General features: G+C 40.7%; 1 protein-coding gene across 1 annotated transcript in view; it reads left to right on the top strand.

The window, feature by feature from the left end:
* The window catches only part of KCNQ1 (potassium voltage-gated channel subfamily Q member 1), a gene marked incomplete at its 5' end in the record, with an annotated part of 336,754 nt that overhangs the window by 60,314 nt on the left and 257,877 nt on the right, over window positions 1-18,563 (top strand). The gene's annotated exons all lie outside the window — the stretch shown is intronic.

Here is an 18,563-nt window from a genome sequence, read left to right as displayed (position 1 = left end):
AGGGGAATATTAAAGACTTCAGCTACAAGAGACTCGTACTGTGGCTTGTCCTCCTAGTATTTGTGAGATACTGGCATGTTGCTTGTCACATCTACTGCAGTTGTAAGGTCCTCAGTGATTGTTATTCAAAACAGGGTGCCTTTTGGACAGAGAAAGACGTAACTGTTGATTTTAAGCATAGGGAGACCTTTGCTGTCATATAAATACGTTAAGGAGCTTTCTTGTGCCAAAAACTTAAGCTATGATCTGCTAGAAACAAACTACTTGATGAATTGGCACGGAAAGTGACAAGTTAGCAGTAGCAGCTTTTAAATGTGCGCTGCACCACAAAGAATAATGCCTAAAAATGAAGAATCTCTCTGACTTTTTTGAGTGTTCAAGACCTGAGCTGTATAAATGTGAGAAGGGACTGTAAGGTGTTGAGTTGCCCTGTGGTGGTTCTTTCTGAAAAAAAACCCTTTGAAGCAGAATCTATGAGATGGTTTCTCTTGAGTATATTTGGAGCCAGAGATTCACCTGCTCATCCTCTAGGTGTGATGTGTTGCCATAAGAGGTGGGAGACAGTCATCTGCAGTGGCTCCTTGGCTTCTGCAGTTGTTCACAGTCTGGATCATTGGTTTGAACTTTTGTTGGTCTCAGATTAACTTAATGCCATAGAATGAGAATTCTATGGCCTATGAAAAGTTGGCATACTGTTTTCTTTTATCCCTGCTCTTGGACCTGGCAGAAAATCAGTGCGTTTACCTCACAGTAGTATGGCAAAGCTCTTTCTTGGTGTGACCTGTTTGGGGTTTTTAGGTTTGTACTTCACAGCTTTCAGGAACCTGAGTGCTGCTTTAGCTTGAAGCTCAAGTATGAGTGCATGCCATCTAACGTGAGGCTGAGATGTCAAAGGTGGGGCCTCAGTGTTTTTTGCAGGTGCCCCTCTCCTGCACAAATTTATGGATGGAGCCATGGGGGTTTCAGCTAAGAGCAGAAAATGAGATTAAATGAATGCAAGCCTAATTGTATTTCTGAAATGAAGCACAAGTTTCTAAAATTTCTAGAAAGCATGGGCGAATCTTTCTGATGTGTGTGTCAGTTAACAGATGTCTTGTCACCACCATCTCTCTGACAGCTTATGCTTAAAAGAATCCAGCTTTTTTCCCAGGTGTGCAAATTTTGCTCCTAGTGCTAACATCAGTTTGTAAGATAGGATAGGGGTTGCTAAACCGCTGAAGCACTTCATAGTGAAACGAAGACTTTGTATCAGAGTATAATGCTTATTTGTAGCTGTTGTGTAGTTGTATTACCATAAGTGTTGTGCCTTGTGATGCACCCCGTGATTTCAGGCTCCTAAACGGCCTCAGAAGAGCTAATGAGCTTGCTTGTTTTTCATATTTAAATGAAGTCTTGTGCTTTCAAAGCATGATGAAGCAAACAGATTTGATACCTCATTCTCCTTTGTTGGATGTAGCTGTATTTTATTAAATATACACAGTTCTGTACTGCCACTGCAGTACAATGTCTGTGTTGTGCACTTTGAAAGAAGGATAGGCATGGTTGTGATGTAATGTCTGAATACCATTTCATCATGTGATTCTTCTAGCAAAATTGCTTTGAAATAGAACAAAAAACTTATCCCTTTACTTCTGTGGAATATATGTGCCATGATCATCTCTGGAAAGACTAGCATTTGGAGTTTAAGTGAAGACCCTCCCAAAATGGGAAGCCAGGTCCATGGTCTTGTTGCAGCAGTGATGTACTCAGGGGTTCGCTGAAAGCCTTTTTTAGCATCATGCAGACTGACTGCTTTCCCTTCTTTATTGCTTACGTTTTGTCAGAGCTTAAGTGATCTTTAGTCTCAAGCATCTGTAATCCTTTGCTATGGCAGGGCTGTGGGGGCGGCTACCTGAACGTAATGAACAAATCACCATGAAGTGGAAATTGCCATGTAGATAAGGTCTAGGGAAATTGGGTTTAAATGAAGAAAGCAAAAAGATATAATCTCTCAGAAGATCTGAAAGGAAATCCGATTGCACCGCTTGATTTAGAGAAGAAACATTGATTTTTGCTGATGCAGTTTTCCAGCTTTTACTTATCCTACATGTCAACATACATTGTCTGTAACTGCAGCACTAAGGAAAAAAGGTGTGTGAATGTTTTGTTGACAAAGCCCCACATTTAAGTCGCTATGTGCCTGTGAGTTCTTCATTACAGCCCTGTCCCTCAGCACAAGCCACAGGGTGGCTGTTACATTGATTGGTTAAACTCCTGAAATGTTCCTCTTGGAGTGCCCAGCACTACAAACTGTCCACAGCAAGAAGGAGAGACATTTTCCCCACTTGTAATTTAAAACAGGAAACATGTCCAGCCCTGTTCTTCTGCAGAGTGCAAAGGAAAGTGTTGGTAGGGATCTCGTGGGCATTCCCCCTTAGCTCATCTTGGAGGACCAGGAATGGCTGCCCCCTCATCTGTAATTCCTTTGTTATCCTAACTCCTCACTTAACCCTTAAGGCACATTAATGCCTTTCAGCTTCGCCCTTGTCTGATACCTGAGCTGGGGCCACAAAAAGTCCCTGTAAAACTCTCTGGTGATGCTGACTGGTAGGGCTGCTGTGACAGGAAAGCAAGGAGGAGTCTGGCTGCTCTCTTTATCCTCCTGTAGGCTGAGCATGCCCTTATTGTTATTTCTGCATGTGCTGATTCAGCGTGGCAGTGGTGCTTAATATATACAAAATATGAGTGGCTACATATGTCAGATTAAAAAGTAAACAGGTCAGAGTGTGTCCTCTGATGTGTATTTATAGCACACTGACATCAGCAGGAGTTATGTACATCTGAAGGCAAACTCAGCCTGTGCAGTAAGTGGAGAAAAGTGTGCCTCAAGCCAAAGCAGCAGAGGCTGCATATCATATGTTTCAGTGAATCTCACTTCTAACTGTCCTTATATATACCCTACTTACATTGTATATCTAACCTCGGCGATTAGCGCCTGTTAGGTATAAATGTGGTGACAAGCTGTACCTTTCTGGAGTTGCTTAAGAGTTACAAATAGGCATGACTGAGTAGTTGAAGGACATTGAATTAAACATGCTTGAATTAATAGGGTAATGATCGGTGCTGCTCAGAGCTATAAAATAAACACTAGCTGGAGCTCTGTGCTATGTGGCAACCAGATCGAGCCATGGGGTTGCTGAAGTATTCTGAAATGACTCAACTTTGTTAAGTGAGAGAGATAATCCTAAGAAAGCTCTCTACCTAGGCTCCCTGTGCAGTTAACGTTTTAAACCCCCCTTTGGCTTGTTGTTATGACTTCAAAGATACTCTAAAGCCTTTGTTAAATTGATCGTTAACTCTGCAATGTTATAATTAGACATTTGAACTTGGCTGCATTCAAAAAGAAAATGCAAGAATGAAAATCCTGACCAGCGTTGTTTCTCTGCAGCTCATCAGCATGGTCAGAGAAGGATTAAAGTTCCACAGGAGTTAAAAAGCAGTGGGGATTGAAGGCATTAACCAGCCTTGCAGGATGGATAGGGAGCCATTAATCCACAAAGTTTTTCTTTGAAAGTACGGAGCGAGGATAATGTCAGGAACCTGAAATGGGTTTCTGCTGGAGATTTAAATTTAAGCTCATAAACCATTCTGATGGGAATGTTGGGCTGGAAGCGCGTGTTGGGGAATCCTTAAGTTTGCAGCCCGGCAATTGAACACGTTACAGCCATGAGCTGCGGGCTGCTACTGACCTATTCCGAGGCTGCAAAACCAGCGGAGGAAGCACCGGAGGCGGCTTTAAACAATAGCAACGAGCCCAAGCAGCGGCTGGGAAGATTGAGGGTGGCTGGAAGCTGCGGTTAAAGTTTATGAGGTCTGGGGCTGGGAGAAGCTCAGCCCTACGTCTCCCACTTTCTTTCCTCAGTCTCTCCTGATGGAGCACAAGTCGAGACAACAGCTGGTAGCTACTATAAGCCCGGCTGCAGAGTGGATGGGAAAACCTGTCTCCATAGTAACAGAGCAGGCATTGCATGTGCTGCTCCTGCTCGATCTGGGGAGTAGCTGGCTAAAGACATCTGGTCAGTGTAGCCAATTCTCTGGGGAAATTAGCTTATTTCATCTGATAGTAACCACAGAAACTTCTGACTTGGTTTAATAGCATGATGCTGAACATGAGATAGAACCAACTGGTTCAGCAGTTTTGAAAGTCAAAGATTATCTAGCTACTTTAAGATAAATATTTTTGCAAGGAAGACTATTGCTTGTGCCCGTTACCCCACCCCCGCTCTTCCCTGTGGTGATGTTTCTGTCTGATATGAGGTGATTCTTCAGTGTGGGGTGGGTTTTACAAATTCAAAGATCATTTTCTCTCTCTAAATATTTATTTCTTTTGCTTACAAGAGCTCTTTTTATTATACAGTTAGCCCTCTAAGCCTTTCATCTTAGTGAAGCTCTATATAGTGTGAGATAATGTGTGTGCTAGCATCCTATGGCCTGTACTCTAAAAAAAAGTTCACTACCCTCCCCCAAAATCTTGGGTCAATTAGCTCTTAAATATTTTCAAAAGGAATATTCTGAACAGTTATGCAGCTACAAATAAACCTCAAAATAACTGTTGAATATGTGTCAAAGTCTTGAGCTATTTAGCATCAATTAAGTAAATTACAGATCATAATCTTGCATACAATACAGGAAAATTCCCAACTGATTTTTGTGGAACAAATTCTGCATCCAATAGGCAGAAACTATATTGAGGATATGGTGGTTGGGTATGCTGGCTGTTGTTTTTTTCCTGTTTACCGTAACATTTATCGATTCATACTATATGTGTGACACTCAGAAATTTGGAGGAAATTAAAGAATGGAAACTTTTTTTCCTATTTGCACATTAGAACATCATTGCATATTTTTCATATGCTAATAAATGAATGTAGTGGATGATAGCTTTTCTGGGCGAGTAATACACAGAAAAAAAGTCTTTGAAGAGGCCCAAGACGAACATCCTACATGTGGGGGGCACAAAGAAATGCTTGATCTTCCACCACCCCCACCTGCTACTGACATCTACTCCTGGTTACAAATATTTGAACTCAGTGGGTTGTTGTGGCCATCATGATCTAGAAAATGAAAATGTGTGGACAGGCATAAGCCCGAACCGTATGTCTCTGTTTATGGAAGGCCAGCAGAGCTGTCAGTCTTTGAGAACCCTACCCATGATTGCTGTTTGAGCATGTGAGGTTGAATGAGAGAAGTGTGTTCAGTTTTGCTGGATAACAGTAATAAATGATTTTATGGAGAATAAGAGCTGCTAGCTGCCATGGTTCTTAAGAAAGATCTAAAGGGCATCTAAAGGCCTTAACAGAAATCTGAGAAATGCTTATAATAAACAAAGGGGCCTGAGCTTCCCGGATCAGACAAGTGCAGCAGATGTTCAAGGGCCCCAGGTGGGTTATATAGATGTTAATAAACCAGATGAGCTGAAATCAGTTAATGAAAGAAGTTTAATCAATCTGAGTTGATTCAAGTAGTGACTGACTACCTGATGAATGCATGTACCTTATTGAATGAAGATTCTTTGGTTTTCTTTGTCTGCTGAGCTCATGCTCTGATGAACCGAGAATTATATCTCTCTGTGGAGTTATTTGAAAGTAGGTGTCGGATTTTTTTTCCCCAAAATGCTCTTCTTTCCTACCTGGAAACAGTCATGTAATGATGTGAAGTAGCATGTGGGTGAGTGGTGGTAAAGATGGCATGAAGGAAGTCTCCTTTCCACTCTGGACTTCATACTGAGTTTCATGGCAAATGAACTGTCCTTGAAACTGAAAAATAAACCTCTTGGTTTCATAATTTTAAATTTCTGGCTACAGCAATCAATAAGAAAAAGTCCTACTTAATCAGAGAAAAATTATGTTATTATAGAAATGCTTGGGGTTCTTGAGGTGGGTGGCTGTTTGCCTTTCTGCATTTTGTTTGTTTGTTCTTTTGAAGCTAAATGACTTTGGCTGAAACTTACAGTATGTCTTCATGAAGCTGGATGTTGATAAAAATTAGGGAATTCCGGTCAGTGTGCTTATTAACATGAAATCTTTCCTCTCAGGGTATAGAGAGGCTATTTCTTTTCCACTGGGCTCCTTATTTTCACAACACTTTCAGGAAGCTTAAATCTCCTCTGACATGCCTGGTCTTCTGATCTCTCCAGATCAACTCATGGATTTGGGAGTTTTGAGAGGGAAACCGGAGGTAGACAAGGTAATCACATGGACCTCTCTAGGGAGACCAGCCCAAAAATAGAAACCCCACACAAACATCTCTCTCAAGCAAGAACTGATAGTAAATTTCCTCAGCAGATTTCCTCTGGTTTTTATGCTGTTGATCCAAGCTGAGTTCAGAGCAGTTCTTCTAGGATGACTGGGGTTTTTTGCAGCTTTTAACTGTCTGTTAGTTAGGTTAGGTAGTATAAGACAAGTCACATATGCTGTCCCTTCATGGAAAAAATTAGGTACTCCTGAAATCATAGCTGCTTACATCTCAAGGTGCCTAGGGCACTTGAGATGGATTTCCCTTTGTACGTCCTTATTTCTCTCCCTTAACTGGAGAAAAAGGTATGCATTTTTACCTTTTTCAAGTACTTGGAGTTTTCAGTCCCCATGAGATCACTTTCTAGCCCAGCAGTTAATGCTAATTTAGTTAATCAGTATAAATATTAATGTTGCTTGTATAATTGTTTCATAGTTAGGAACATGCTTGAAAACACATCACGTGTGATTGCAGAGGTTTATTAAGAGTTTAGCTGGTGTTTGGAATATGGTACAATTGCAATTCTGATGCCTGGCTACATACTGGCTTTTGTCTGCGTTTTCCTTTCAGGAAGCATGAATTGTTGATTACGTGGCTCAGTACTCAGACATAAGTGGTGTAAGGGTGTAATCTTGCCTTCTCAACAGATAGGTTCAACTGTGCTTGTCTGTTATGGATTGCAGCTTGCTTCAGTGGTCATCCCACTGACTTGGATGGGGATATTCAAGAATAAATTGTTATAGAGTGAAGAGGTGTCAGAAATCAGATCTGTGTGAGGTACCATGGGCAGTTTAGTGTTAAAGCCTCAGGCTGAAGTCTAATCCTGAAACAAAATGTCAAAGTACTCTTTCTGCCAAAACCCTGAATAGCTTCTTTTATCATTGGGTCCTATGATTGTGTTGGCTCACAGGCAGAGTTGAACAATGTACTGAGCAGCAGTAAGAGGTACAACCTGGGCAAAAGAGGAGCTTCTCGGCTCCCAAAGAGGAGTAAGTACTTCAGTGGGGTTCCTTTGAGCCTGAGTTCTGATTGAATCATCTTTGTCTTTATTTTAACAGTAAAACAAGTTGAAGATGGAAAAAAACACCCTGCTTTCCCTGCTTTAAAGAGTAGAAAGGACTACAGAACATGAAGTGAAGTTAAAAGGAGCTCCTTGAATGTTGTTAAGGATTCCAGAAGTACTCTTTAATTGCTGCCAAAACTAATGTGGCTGGAATTTTTGTGGAAAACATCACTGCAGTAGCCAGTTAGTACACAAATACCTCCAGTTTGCAATAGATTCCCCCTCCCCAACCTTATTCACCTTGTTCTCCATGTTTAAAAAAGTATGAATTCATGTTTAATGTTACACTTAATATTGAAACAAAGATGATTGCTCATCTTGTTTGTGCGAGGAGTTGCGCAGTGGTAACTTCTTGGTGTTGAGCTGTGAGAACTGCTTGCTCATTCTGCCACCACCATTGCTTGCTGTCATTTTACAGCAAAAAAGTAATCAAATTCAATTCCATGAGCCTGCAATTGATTCACAAAGTGTCTAAAAAGAGGGCTTTCACAGTGTTTTTCAGAGTAATTGAGCACCCAAGATGAACATAGTCCATGTCTTCATAGCATGAAATACACATTACTATTACTCAAAAGATGTGAAACCGCATAAAGGATTACCAGAGAGTTTCTACCGCTTTTAGAGCACTGTAAAGCTTGATGTTTTAATAGGCACAATGTTTCTTTCTTTGTCAGCGTGCCATTTGGGACAAGTAATGTGGTACATGATAGCAAAATTCTCTGATATAACATGCTAGGGGCAGATTTCTAATGAGGAAAGCTTTATTGATGGGCTTGCTAAAAACATGCACTCATGTCATCAGCTTTGCTATGCTAAGTGCAATAGCTTATAAGTGTTCAAATACCCTGTTATGGGACACAGCTTTACCACACTTCCATATCTAGTAGGTTTCCTTTGGCCATCCAGCTGATGAGGAAATGCACATTGTGCACGAGGCAGTCTGTTATGTGCATTTGTAGTGTAATGTAATTGTTATGAATGAAACCCTGAACAAGTACTCATGATTGATAAATGTTAATGTGTTATGTGTTGGGGAAAGGGGAAACACGAGGTTGTCATTAAAGTTGTTTTTAGCAGAGCTTTTTTAGCTTTATGTGCACTATTCATGTGTCAGTGTTTGGTGGTTGTGCATCAGGACTGCCCCTTTTTTTCTTCTTCTCGCTTAGTCTTAGAAAATAACTTTGCTTGGTAATTATTTTTCATACTGAGAAAATACTGCTATAAAAGAACTTTTTACAGTGGAAAAAACATTATCACCTCTCAGTAATGGTGTGATGTGAAGAATGTCACATATTTCAGTTACCAGTCCCACAGAGTGGTGGTTTGCATTGTGGGTTAGTAAATACTGAGGTTGAGTGTTTTTAAAGCAAGGAGTCACCTTTCTTTAATATAGCTCTAGCTTCACTTCTGTAAGATAACTGCTACAAGTGTGAGTTTTCGCTAGTTCCATTGCTGCTGAACACATCTTTTTGTGTGGGATGAGCATTTTTGATTCCTGTGGGTAATCCTGGCTCTCTGATTTGCCAGTAAGGCCTTTGGTGTCCAGATTAGATTTAAGGGTTTTTGTTGATATCACATCTAACGTCTAATGGGATCTTGAGAGGCTTAAGCAGGGCATACAAAAATCAATTTTTTAAAAGAGAAAGCATTGAAAACTGCAGAGAAGATGTAAAGCATAGGCTAAAATATTGGATGATCTTTTGACATTTAAAAAAAATTCCAAACCACAAAGCAAGAAAAGTTTTAAAAATTATTGGCGAAATTCATCTAACTGTGGAATAAGGCTGGCATTTCCTTCATCACTTACTGGGAAAAATTCTTTGGAAAATGTGGATTTACAAAGATATGTGTAGTTTAATTACTAATTTAAGCAACAGTAAATCTCAGATCAAAGAGAAGGGCCTAGAAAATTCTGCTATTCCTAGAAAAAAATCCGTCAATTATTCACCTGGAAGTGTAGTTCACGTAAAGAACAGATATGCCTCAAGTTAGAAAAATGAGTGCAATAATATGAAGTTCTGCTCTAGTCCTACCAGCTGGATGTTCTGATACGTTAATGCATTTATAGTGCATAACCAATGCTTTGGTTCTTGTAATAATATGTATTTTAAAGTGTAAATGTGTATTTTAAAGTCTGACCTTCCTTGCCCAATGTTCCAGCACAGAAGAAGCTCGTCTATCTTAAACCAGGCTCCTTGTGCCCATTACTTTAGGTTGCGATTGTTTTTAACTCTTCAAGTACTGCTCTGCAGAGGGGATTCTTCTGGTTGGGTGACTTTGCTTGGTATTGTGCAGAGTCTTGAGTTTATTCTTGACATGTCCTAGGCATTGCTTTTACAAGGTCCCTCCTCTTCCAAAGAGTTTTGGGGTACAGTGTTGCTGAATTCTGCCAAGTACCAGTTTGGTGGTTTGCTTGTTATTTCTTTTTTGTTTTGTCTTGTTTCTGGGTTTTTTTTTAATTCATTCCATATAATGCCCATTAGTTTCCTGAGGTATTTGATGTCTTGAAGCTCAGACCAGCTGCTACTGAGAAGGCCATGGCTTTTTAAAGAATTTTTTTCTTCCAGCAATGAATAGTGCACTTGTCCTTTATTTGTAAAGGGAGCAGAGGAAAGGTGATAGTGAGTGGAGTTTCACAGAGCTGCAGTTCTCCTTTAGTAACTTTGAATTCTGGAAAGAGCGGCCTCTGCACCATTTATTTATGTTGGACCCCAAACTGATAGAAACATGAATTCATGTAAAAATATAAGTCTTTGCACATAACGGTAGCTTGGTTAAATGGGGTATGCGACTTCAGAGAGATCTGGCTTATATCTTCATTTTGCAAATGTGAGTTTAGTTTGGTCTCTTTGGAACACTATCAAAGCTTTGGAGAGAGTTTGCACAGAGTTGATCATGTGCTTTGGTTGGTATAAATTAAGTTCCCATTTTGGAATGCTCTAATCCTGATGCGCTGAATGATAGCCACGACTGTTTAGTGCTCGCCGGTTGGAACGGGCGCAGGAAATTGGCGCCAGGAGGAAGCTACTTGCCTTCAGTATGTGAAATGTATTTGCCACTTAGCTGAAAATGCTGACTTTGTTGCCTTCAGTTACGTTTATTTTGCATGTCAAATAACTCTCCTCTCCTCCATTACAAATTTTAGAGGCAACTGTAAAATGCTGACTGAATGGGCTGTGTACATATGGCATCTGAGAGGGTTTTTATTAGCTTAAACTAGCACATGTGTTTTCCTGTGAGGAGTATTAAGTGCCTGGACTGCAGGTTTAGTGTGTGACTGTTTTTGCAGCTGTGTGGAAGAGCATGATGTGTATTCCCTGGAGCAGGCCTGGGAGAGAGCTCAAGTATGTTGAGGCAAAAGCAGGTTGTGTTTATGGGGAATGTCAAACAGAAATATGCCACTTGAACCCTTATCAGTACTGAGCCTGATAGTGGTAACTGAGTGATGGTCACCCAGGTGTGTGAAAGGATTTTGTTTCAGAATTTGATGTCTTTATACTGGAACTTTGTCCTACCGGTCCAGACAAAAATAAAGTTTTCTTTTTTTCCTTTTTTTTTTTTAAACTGGAGGAAGTTGAAACCAATGTTAGTCACTTGAAATTTATTTCTTTTTAAACTCATACTGAAGAGCATGGTCATTGCTCAGGCCAGAAATCCTACTTTTGGAGGATGAATTTTGAAAACATGCTGCTTCTAGAAAAAGAGGATATCATGAGTCAATGTAGAAATCATGTCCTGCTTTTGGTGACCTCTCACTCTTCTTACTTGTGGAAATTACATCACATCCTGGAAAAAGTCCCATAAAGCCGAAAACCACGTAGAGGAGCAGGAAGGCTAGAGCTGCAAATCCTGAAGCAAGACTGTCTAGCACACACAGGATTCCATAACTCACTTCTTAGAGGGAGGGCTGGGCCTGGGGGAGATGTTTTGCCTACACAAGACAGGTAAGAAGTTAGAACTTCATCAGAAAGAGCTGCTCTTCCACATACTCTATATCTGCTTTTGCAGAAACAAGTTGTTGGAATAGGCCATAAATAGCTCATGGGATCTAGATGTCACGGTGCATATCCAGCTGTACTTCCATCCACAGTGCTTCTTGTCTGGGAGCATTTGTGTGGGTGGCAAGCAGTAGGTTTTCAAAACCACTGGAACAAAAATATTTTTTTATCAATGCTCCTTCTAATTTCTGTTTTAAAATGTTGATGCTTCCTGGATGCTATCACAATATGGCCTCAAACAACAAAAAAAGGACATTATGTCTGAAACCACCAGATTTCAAGTGTTGCTGTTATCATATTTTAAAGCATGTGACCAGAACTTAACCATTACATCTTAAAAATGCCATCTACCCTTATATTCCCTTTTAACTATACAAAGTGGAGCTACTGCAGGTTAAGCTAGGTGGATCATGGCCAAATTCTTCCTTTTGTGTGGCTCTGCTTACAGATAAGAGTGTGCAATATTTATTTTCTCTCAGAATGTAGTAGTGTTGTAAAGTGATAGTTTAAGGGTATAAAGGAGATATGCTTTGCTGGGAGACACAGTGGCTTTTATTGCCCTGTCATTTGTAGCTGGAAAACAACAGGCATACAGTCTCTTCCTGAGGTCCCTCAATAAATTCCATGTTGGCTGTGGAGCAAAGGCAAGACTTACGAGCTACTTGGTGCAGGGCATGGTGGGTATGAAGTAGCTTTTTAAAAAAGGAGTGAGAATGGTTGTTTCATAAAAAGCATGCAACAAGATACTTGACAGAATGAAAATGCTCAGATCAGGGAAAGTAGCCACTGTGTAAATAGTGTTGTTATGACAGTTCTCTGTAACACAGAAATACAGACTTGCTTGGCTTACATTGATTTTTTTTTTTAAGTAGTCTGTAGCAATTCCTTCTACTCATATTAGCATATTGTATGTAGTAATGAATGAGTTTGCATATTTGTGAACTGTGTGTATGTGTGCTTCATCTAAAGTGTAGGTGAATAGTTCCTTTGAATTCAGTGAGATATAAAATTAAGCATATGCTGCACTGGGTAGAAGCCAGAGCATTTTCACTTTGAAAGAGAGGGTCCTGAATGAATTCCTTCTAGAGACTCTTAGGAAGCCCTGAATAAGAGGTTCAAGAAATAAACAGAAAGGAGTAGGGATTTTTAATCATTTTTGCATCAGGGTTAGCATATTGACACTTCCCCTCTCTTGCCAAATATTTCGGGTTTGAAGTCTACTTCTTGAGCATACTTTGTGATGGGGGAGAGCTCCACACTGAAACGAGTGCTGTGAACTAAATGTGCAAGCCCAGCTCCATTCACGCCTGCAAATTCCTGGTGGATATCATCAGCAGCCAAGTTCAAAAGCTAAAGACAACTGCTTTAAGAAGAGACTTGTGCAGGGGTGACAGTGTGGAAAGTTGTTCTAAGGCAGCCGTGCTCCGAGACCGTGCCTTCACGTGCAAAGTTACACCTCTGACATCTGAGGCCTTTTGGGGCTGGTGGAAAAGGTTCAACTGCCAGCGTTTGGGTTTGGCTGAAACCTCTAGTGAGAAGAGAGTGAAGGAAATCAGCGAAAGGCTTTTTAAATGCACCTAAGGGAGTTAGGTGGCTGACTCCTATTGAAATTCAATAGGATTTAGTTGCTTGGAGCCTTTGGAAAAATCTCAACCCAAAACTGCAGGCCTGCAGTATTCTTTAATGGTCCCAGTGCTATTGTTCTGTGCTCTCAGCACTGATTAAGGGAAAATAAAAAAGCTTCATCACCATCAACTGTTCTAGCTCTGTTCTAGCTCTAGTAAGCATCCCTTTTTTTCAGAACATGAATACTAATGGAAACATTATTTCATCTTAATTAAAAACATTAATAAGGGAGCTTTAGTGATGTCTAGTAACTTGGGATTAATTATGGGCCTCTGGAGGTAGAAATCTAACACTGATACCACGGTTTTTGTTTTCTGTAGTTGTTTAATCATTTGGTGCCAAATTTGCTAGATAAAAATTTTTACCAAATGAAACCAGGCTTTTGAAAGAAAGGAACACCAAGGGTTTTGGCTTTAAACATTTAGAAAGAACCGTAGCATTATTTGTTTTCCTCTGAAAAGATGTAATTTAGAAGCTCTTTGGAAGTGAGGAGGTTAAGTAGGGGGAAGAAAATCTCCAGTCCTAAATAGCGTTTTTGAGACTTGCTGTTGCTCAGTAAGTGTTTATATATATGAGAAACCATTTGTCTTTTTATTTTTGATCTGTACTTCATCAAGTTGGGATTTTTACTTTATTGAGTCTTTGTGTGCTTGCCTAGGCCATCTGATTTTGCTGTTCTATGTATCTTAGAAAGCACAGTACAGCTTTCAGAAAAAATCCTGCCTTTTTCAATAGAACAAAGAGGGGCCTCTCTATACAAAGTGGGTGAGATTAGAAGCAACAGTTGCCTTTGCTGCTGTTGATTTGCATACCCTGCTCAGGCTATACAGAAGTGCTGTCTGAACCATTTTGCAAGCCCTGATGTGTCAGGTGTACAGTGTGCTGAGAAGTGGACTCCAGCTCTCTCTGAATTACTGTATAGCCTTGTAGTGTTCAGGTTTTGTGTGCTGCCCTTCTGTCAGTGTAAATGCAACCCATTGCCACAAAGACGATCAGAGGGCTGGAGCACCTCTCCTCTAAAGACAGACTGAGTGCCGGGATTGTTTGGCCTGGAGAAGGGAAGGCTCTGGGAAGACTTTACAGCACCTTCCAGTACCTAAAGGGGGCCACAAGAAAGCTGGAGAGGCCTTTATACAAGGGGACAGGACAGGGGGAATGGCTTCAAACTGAAAGGGGCAGGTTTAGGTCAGATATTAGGAATAAATTCTTTACTGTGAGGGTGGTGAGGCACTGGAACAGTTTGCCCAGAGAAGTGGATTCCTCATCCCTGCAAGTTCAAGGGCAGGTTGGATGGGGCTTTGAGTAATCTGATCTAGTGGAAAGGGGGGTTGGAGCTAGGTGATCTTTAAGGTTCGTGCCAATTCAAACTGTTCTGTGAGTCTGTGATTGCTCTATATGAGACATACTCCTGCCGGTTCTGACCTTTGAGGAGTAGAGAGATGCTGTATCCCTGCTCATGAAGATGCTTAGCCTGTTTGTTTCTCAATCCAGCTACACAGCCCTTGACTGATGGCAAGTGTCCTATTTGTCACTTTAGCATCAGCAGATCTCTTGTCCTCTCTCTTGGCTCCTTCAGAGACCTGCTTGTCATGCCTTCTGAAGAAAGCTTATGGCTGTGTCCTCACTCCACTGCTGCTGCCTTAGACTGTGAGGAGATTACTGTTCCCATTTACTGCTCTGTAGCAGAAATATTCCATTGCCTTGGCTAAAAAATAGGTTTCAGTGGAAGTAGTGCCACAGGAATCCTACAACTGAAGTAATGGTGGTTGGCATGCAATCCCTATATAAGAAATGTGAGAAATTATTTCATTGTTTAAAGAAATCCATGGGAATTTTATCATCCTTGAAGCCAGATTTGATGGAATTGTGGGAATAATGTGATTTCTCCCTCCAAAGAGGGTAATGTAATAAAGCTTGTGATATGGCAGACATGGGTAGGAGTTGTATTCCCAGTAAAATGTTGAGATGGGAGGAAATTCTTCAGTACAAGAGGTTTGTGTTTATGTGTCTTAAGGCTTTCCCCTTCACCAATGCCTCTTTTCTTCCTGTGCCTGTCATCTCTCCTTCCTCTTAGGGCAGACACCTCTGTGGGAGATGAAATAAGCTGTATGTGGTCTTCTGTTTTGGGTCTTCTTTAGCCAATCAGAATAACGTAATGGTATGTTTTGCCTTCTTCCTCCTAAAACATGTTTCACCTTTCTTACATTTATGGAGTGCCTTGAAAAAATGTAGAGTCTTAAAGGCATTTTTGTTCATAACAGATTTCAGATGACATCATCTAGCCCTCCCACATCGAATGGTTGCCTGAATGTCTGTGATTCCATGACCAATTACAGTTTTGAGGTCTACAGGCAGAGTCTTAGGCAAAATATTCTCTATACAGATGTTTTCTCAGCCTCCAGTGACAATTTCTGTATCTGCTAAATAGCTGTTGTTGTGGTGTCATGATCCATTTTGTCAGGTTTTTTTGGTTCCCTCCTTCCCCCCCAAGCTGTTAAGCTAATTGCTTTAAAAACATCTCCTTCAGTTAAGTTTCAGGACCCTATCATTCCTTTTGGAGTTGCTACTGTAGTTTATTTCACAATGCAGATATTGGATGCCTCCCATCATAGGACTGTAGCTCTTTCTATCCAGTGGGGATCGAGTAGTAAAGGAAGGGCTTTTCAAGATGCATTTATTAGCAAAATACCCTGGGAACTCTGGAGGTATGGACTGTAATATAGCATGGGTATTTTTTCAGGCAACTATGTTTTTATTGATCCTGCCTAAGTTCCTTCATCAGGTGGTGAGAGCTGTACTGTAGCCAGGTGATTAAGTTCTGCCATATCTTACTTTGGCTATGGTGGGATTATGTGGCTGAGAAGGCATGAAAATGGCACTATGCATATACCTGAGCTGAGCAGGAAGGATGGAAGAAGTGAGGGTACCAGCTAGAAATCAATTAAAGGGAAAACAGGTATTTTCTCTTGAGTAAGACAGCCCCTTTATGGCTGTAGTATGAATGTACATGACTGTCCCATCTTAGAGGGCTCTTTATACCATAAAAGTTTTTAATCTCACTGTTGTATTTCTGTTTTCACCTTGTAGAAAGGAGACTGCTATTAAGTTACATTGGGTTGAATGTGTCCTTGCACAGTGTAGTTCTTGTATGTATGCAATTTTAACCAAGAAAACTCCACCACTGAGCTTTAATTCCCATGCTCACTCGTGTTTTTCAGGCAGTTATTTTCTTCTTAACACATAAATTTCACGTTAAGCTGTTAATCAGGAAAATACAGGGAATGTTTTAGTAGCTCAGGAAAGCATAATTTTCTAATGTACTTTTTTTTTTTTTGTCTACAAGTTTCGGGCCACTAATATAAGAGTATACAGACAGAAATTCATCAGCCTCCCCCACCCCCCAGGAGACTGCTTATTAGATTTATGCAACACAAGATATTAAAAACACTTTTGTCTGTCACACAGCCACGGGCAGGGGAGGAGGAATTTGCCAGTTGCTAATGGATACCTGGCGTTTTTGTGTATGACCATGAAGAACAGCTTGTGCACTTTCACCCCCGATGTTCCCTGAATAACTTGGGTCTCATTTAGGTCAATAAGCCTTTATCAAAACGTCAGGAGTGAAAAATGTGTCTTGGTGTAAGCCGACTGGTCGTTCCCTCCAGTCGCCGGAGTCTATAGGACAATCAGTGTTCTCTGAGCTTGTCTGCATGTCACGCAAAGAGCTGGGTGACAGTAACCATTGACTGCGTGTCTGTCGCATTGTCTGTGGGACAGCCCCCATTTGCATACTTGCCGGTGTGCCTGTTAGCCAATGAACCATGGAGGGGCTTTAGGAAACATACGCACAGCAGCTCCCATGCAAATTTCCTGCGTGGAGAACACTCGCTCCTTTAAAGTACAATCCAGGCTTTCTCTTCCTACCTTCCTGCTGTAAAACTGGAACACGAAGCCTGGTCACAAGTGCTGTTTGTGGTTCCATTGTGCTAAAACATTAACTTCTTCTCTGGGTTTTTCTTTGCTTACCAAGGTAATTTTTTTTTTCCTTCTTCTTTTGCTTTTAGTAATTGCTTTTGGGGGTATCTGAACAGTATTATCTGTGCTATCACATACAATGTGAAACCATGCATCCCTTCCTCAGGTGAGCTGTTTTGAATGAAGGATAGTTCTTCCTCTCTGTATGGTTGGAATTGTCTTTTGTTAAGGGAATTTCCTCCGTGGTAGTGATGAAGGGAGGCGTACTAGTCCTCTGCAGTTTATTGACCGTGTGTGAAAGGAATACAATCACCTGATCAGAAAAGATTGCCTCTGGTGCTCTATTTTCTTTGAGCAAGAGCACCTCATGTCAAGCAGAGCTCACAATTTTCCCATTCACTATTGGCTCATAAATGACATTAGACTGGACAAAGGGGGAGGTTCATTGCATTTGAAGCTTCTGTCATAAGACACCGTCTTTCCTTAAAACATCTGGTGCAGATGCCGTTTCTTTCAATTTATGATGTTCATTACATCTTTATTTTATTGGAAAATATTTTAAAATAGTCCAATTAAAAAAAAAAGGTGGAGAGTTGTGGTGGATGCTTTTAAAAGGAAGTTGTAGGAGAGATTCATGGCTGGGTTGAAGAGTCTGAGCTTTATGTTTATTACAACCAATGCTCTAAATAGTTTCATATTATCTTAAAAATCTGCCTTGAATACAAGTGACTATAAACAATTGTGGTAGCTGTTCTACTGCATCTGACATCTAGCATAGATTATGAGATGTCAAAATTAAGGGAAAGAGTCCTGGCTCATGTTCTACCAGCTTTTCTAGAAGTGTCACAGAGTTGAACTTCAACACTTTCGTGCCCTGAGATGAACAGGTTTTTTATGCCATCAAGATGTTTCAGAGCCACAAAAATATTACAGTGAAGTCAACTGAAGCCTAACCCTTTCCCCCCCACTATTTTTGCTGTATACAGACATATTATTTTGCTCAGTATGCATGTCCCATGCATTTTTGAAGGTGATAATATGACTCCCGTTCATCTTGCCTGGACTAGGGCTGTGTCCTGGTTATTTCAGTTAATTAAGAATATAATCGTAGGTACTATGTTGAGTCCCATTTGCCAATTTGTTATGCAAAATAGCAGTGAACCCTGCAGACATGTGAGAGGGCTGGATAAAATGTTCAACAGCACGGGCTGTTCTCTGCAGTTGCTCTTTATGTGAAATCACACTTTGAAATAGGGAGCTCGTTCTCTTAATCTGCATTAACCTGTGTAACCGTGACATCTTGAGATTGATTACTTAGCTGTACTCTTACTTTATGCCACGTGTTGTGTGTTTTCAGTGACAAGTCACTCTTACCATTTCAATAAGTAGATTTTGTTGTTGGCTCTGATGGAGAATGTGACCATTTATTAATTGAGTTGCCAATAAGGAAGAATTGCAGCTCCCTGATACTCAAAGAAACTATGCTGGCTATGCCATGCTCATCTGGTCTGTAGAAAACCCAAGGATTATCTGCACATTGATGATGTTCCAGATAGGACCTAACTGTACCAACTGTCCAATCAGCAAGAATATCAGGTGTCTTTGACATCTGTCACCTTGGAGGCGTT

The sequence above is a fragment of the Coloeus monedula genome (genome assembly GCF_965178545.1).
Source record: "Coloeus monedula genome assembly, chromosome: 6".
Classification (NCBI taxonomy): domain Eukaryota; kingdom Metazoa; phylum Chordata; class Aves; order Passeriformes; family Corvidae; genus Coloeus; species Coloeus monedula.
The sequence above is the reverse complement of the archived record's forward strand: the minus strand, read 5'-3'. Positions and strand labels throughout refer to the sequence as shown.